The sequence below is a fragment of the Phascolarctos cinereus genome, unplaced genomic scaffold (assembly GCF_003287225.1).
Source record: "Phascolarctos cinereus isolate Bilbo 61053 unplaced genomic scaffold, phaCin_HiC Scaffold_4;HRSCAF=312, whole genome shotgun sequence".
NCBI lineage: Eukaryota > Metazoa > Chordata > Mammalia > Diprotodontia > Phascolarctidae > Phascolarctos > Phascolarctos cinereus.
In genome coordinates this window covers 300,460,382-300,465,073 of record NW_027555847.1, presented here as the reverse complement: position 1 = coordinate 300,465,073, position 4,692 = coordinate 300,460,382, and the positions used below count along the sequence as shown (strand labels likewise).

General features: G+C 34.7%; 1 long non-coding RNA gene across 1 annotated transcript; it reads left to right on the top strand.

Moving 5' to 3' along the window:
• Positions 1-2,129: 2,129 nt before the first annotated feature.
• Positions 2,130-2,702, top strand: LOC110222253 (uncharacterized). The gene is made up of 2 exons (XR_002328327.2): positions 2,130-2,269; positions 2,601-2,702. It is a non-coding gene; the product is annotated as an uncharacterized LOC110222253 (long non-coding RNA).
• The last annotated feature ends 1,990 nt before the right edge of the window (positions 2,703-4,692 follow it).

Genomic DNA, 4,692 nt, shown 5'->3' with positions numbered 1-4,692 from the left:
TTGTGTCTTCCTCCTCTCTATCCCTCCCCCTTCTCTCAACCAGTTTCACCAGGAAGCAGGACTGTGTGGAGCCTGGCCTTGAATGTCACCACTAAACAGGTCCTTTTATACCAACATGCTTAACAATTTGTTTGGTGCCAGCTACTTGCTCACTCCTTGGAATTATTCCATGTCCTTGCTAAGAAGAAAGATAAAAAAAAAATGCAACTGGGCTTTGGTATGTTTGTGTGTGCAAGTATGTATGTATGCATGTTTGTGTGTATATCTGCATGTGTGTAAGTTTGTGTGCATGTGTGTGTGGGTGTGTGATGCTCACAGTGCATCTACAAATAGTTATCATAGCCTAGGAAGCCTTTTCAAATTTTAGTTGTGCCCAAACTAATGATTTCTAAGACTATTTAAGGGAAATTTTCAGCTCTAATTTCTGTAACATAGCTCCTGACTTCATAGAGAATCTCTCTCTCAGTCTCTCTCTCTCTCTCTCTCTCTCTCTCTCTCTCTCTCTCTCTCTCTCTCTCTCTCTCTCCCTCTCCCTCTCTCTCTCCCTCCCTTTCTCTCTCTCTCTCTCTCTCTCTGTCTGTCTCTGTCTCTGTCTCTCTGTGTCTCTCTCTTTTTCTCTCTCTCACACACACAAACACATAAGCTAGGAACTTAAGAAATTTAATATATTGTCATGTCATATATTTAGCTGTAATATACTATTTGACATATTTCTTATGAAGACAGAAAGGTATAATATGCTAGAGTGGAAGATTCTTATGCTGTACCTCTAGCTCTATTACTAATTAGCTTAGGTACTTGACATTAATGGACCTTAACATTCTGAGGATCATTAAATTTAGATTTGGAACTGAATTAGGGGTCATCTAGCCTACCCCCCTCCCTTATGGAAACCTGGGCCCAGGGAGGTCAAGTTAATTTCCCCAAAGTAGTAAGCATCATAATCAATACACAACTCCAGGTTCTTGGACTTCATATCCAGTGATCCATTCCACATGGGGTTCATTCCATATATGCTGCCATAGTATCTTCCTATTACCCCATCAAATTTTCCTTCAACTTGAAAATTGTCCAAATAACAAGAACAAGTTTTATGTTAGTGTAAGCAAAATATCAGTAGGAAGAAACAAATGGCTACTGGAGAAGGGATAGATGATACATTCTAAAGTCAAATATTGATTTTAGATTACATCTAATGTTAAGGATTATTTACATCATTACTCTCCATGATAACACTGATAAATCTTTCTGATAACAAGTTGACTCAAACAAAATCTCCAGAATTTGTGCTAAATATGGAAAAAGCCAAAGTATATTAATAAGACCAGGGTATAATAATTTTTAAATCTTAAATGCAGATAACTTTTTTAAAAAGTAAATTTAGTTTTATATTTGTATTCTTCTAGCTCTAACATGCCTTAATTCTGGAATGATTGAGAAATACATGGTAGTTTCTGCCATCACATAAAATTAAACAATTCATTGAAACATCTATTAAGCTTCTGCTCTGTGCTAAGTATATAGGGATACAAATGCCAAAAAAGAAATTCTATTGGGGGATCCAATATGTTCCGTACTGTGGAATTCTACTAATATTTGTGACTATCCTTATGTAGATTACTCAGGATTGGTATATTCAAAAACTGCATGGTGCTTATAGAAGCATTATTAAAAAAGCTCTGGCTCATTTTCCTCTCCTGATTATAAAACAAAGCTATCCTTAACCAATGCTGCTTCTTGGGGATAACTTATAATCAAGGGTATGTTGAAAAATGTTTCAAGTTTAATTTACATTAATAATATTTTCTCAATCACTTTATTAAGTCTAGCCAATCAAAAAATGGCAAGTCCTATTTTGTATCATTTATCAATTCCTAAGGAGTAAATGCTCATGCTGAAATTTGACAATCAACTCTCAGAAGCCAGTTCTAGCTGCCACCAGTACATTTCTGCCTATAAATCTATCTAGGTTCTTTCCTTCCTTCCTTCCTTCCTTCCTTCCTTCCTTCCTTCCTTCCTTCCTTCCTTCCTTCCTTCCTTCCTTCCTTCCTTCTTTCCTTCCTTCCTTCCTTCCTTCCTTCCTTCCTTCCTTCCTTCCTTCCTTCCTTCCTTTTCCTTCATCCCTTCCTTTCTTTCTTTCTCTCTTTCTGGTAGTTGTTATTTATTTGTTTCCTTGTTCCTACTGCATATATTGCTTTGCCTCTCATGGACCAAAAGAGACACCTGAGAAATTGGATCATCAGTGGAGCAGACTGGCATATGCATCATTGTATCCTTTTACCATATTCAGTTATTGATTAACATATTATTGATAACTCCTCTAGATTTAAGAAGGGTATATCCCTTTTTCTTTTCTTTTAAATACATAAATAGACCAATTTAATATCCATGGTATATTGGATATTAGTTTTTCAGTGAACTCATTATTCCAACACTCAATTCTGTGTCTTTGCACAGGATATAAAATGCCTGGAATAAAAGTATTATACATATCTCATTCTACCTCTGAATGACGAATTTTGAGTTGGAAAGGACTTTTGAACTCAACTCTTAATTTTTATTGTTTTTGTGGTTTGTTCCTTGACCCATTCATTATTTAGGGTTATATTATTTAGGCTCCATTTGTCTGAATCCTTTCTTCAAATTCCCCTAATTGAATATCAATTTAATTGCATTGTTGTCAATGAAGAAAATGTTTGATATTTCTTCCTCTGCATTTGTTTGTATCATTATGCTTTAGTACATGGTTGATTTTTTTAAAATACGCCTAAGATTTATGCACACTCCTAATGATATCCATTAAATAATCACCAAAAATACATCATAACAAAACTTTAAAAGACTGTATTCAGGCCCTTAATTTCTTTATTATTAATCCTTTTTTTAAGACTTGCCTAGGCCTAAAAGGGACACATTGAAGATCCCAATAATCTTTGTTTTGCTGTATATGTCTCTGTAAAGTTTAATTCATTTTTCCTTTAAGTAGTTAATGTTATCTGAGTTGTTTGCCTGCACTCTGCAGACAAGCAAGCCAAAAGCCTTCTAGTACAAGCAGCCAGAGACAGGTATAGGCTGTGAGGCTCTGTATCTCCAGGCAGTAACCATGGATGGCATCCCTGAGAAGCTCCAAAGGGGTATAAAACCCATAGGAGAGACCTTGGAAGCTATTGGGACTGGCAGTGATAATCTAGCATGACCTTACAGGCCCAAAGTGGAATAGTTTCTCAGGAAGTAATAAGGGTTTTTTTTGTTTGTTTTATTTTTAAATGAGCACTCTCCTTCCCTCTTGCCCCAACACCACTATAAAACAGAAAAAAAAAAATACACCCCTTGCATCAAATATGCATAGTCAAGAAAAAAACAATTTCCACTTTGGTCATGTCCAAAAATGGATGTCTCATTCTGCATCTTGAGTCCATCATCTCTCTAATAGGGAATGAGTAGGGTGCTTCATCAGTGGCCACTATAAATTTTTTTTTTTGTATATATAGAGCCTTTCCTTCTTTCTTTGATCTCTTTGGAAGTATACGCTTAGTAGTGGTATTGCCAGGTATACAGCTTAGTGAGTTTTTGACAAAATTCCAAATTGCTTTCCAGAATAGAAAGTGAAATTCACAGCTCTACCAACAGTGCATTAATGTTCCTGTTTTCCCACAGCCCCTTCAACAACTGTCATTTTCCTTTTTTGTCCTTCTTTCTTTTCTGATGGGTGTGAGGTAGAACCTGAGAGTTGCTTTAATTTTCATTTTATACTTATTACTGACTTGGAATATTTTTTTCCTATTTCCATTGATGAAAACTTTGGCTGTATCCCCCCAAATTGGTATATTGTTTCATTTTCATTTTATTTAATGAAATTGTCTTTAGTTTCTATGATTTATTTTACAGCCTCCACATCCTTCACATTGAATTATTTAAATGCTAAATCAATGTCAATCTTTTTACCAATGGCCTTTTATTAAATATATTTGTGTTCATTTTTGTATATAAAAATATCTTTATTATTTCTGCTTTTGTTTTTGAGGTTTCAGCTGAGAAATATGCACACTCTTTTCTATTTCCACTGAGAAATTGGCAAGAACCTTTCATATCTTAAACATTTCTAAAATCCTATTCATGTTCTTATTTCTTGTTTATTATATTAGATGTATCTAGGTCTGAAGGGATGTGCATTGAGCTCCCCAATTATTACACTTTTACTATTTTTCCCTGTAACTCATTAACTTTTTCTTCAAGTATTGAATTGCTATGTCATTTGGAATGCGTTTGTTTTTATATACACACACACTGTGTGTACATATATGTATATGTATATACACATATATGTGGGTGTATGTGCATATACATAGACACAAAGAATATATAATCACTTGTATGTATATATATGTATATCCATATACATGGATGCATATTTGAATTTATTATGTGGTACCTTTAAGTATAATTTAGCTTCTCTGTTATCTCTTTTAATTAAGTCTATTTTTTTGTTTGTTTTGTGAGTCCCTTTTCAATGGAGAAGCTTTACAAAACTTTCCACTGTATGACTAGATGACCTTTGGGTTTATCTTTGAACTTGGAGATTCTGTGATACATGGATGACAAGCTGTCATTGATCTCATGGCAAGTCTTACAGCCCGGTATGATCTTCCAGAGGTTGTGACCCACTGGAAGAAAACATCAATAACCCAAATT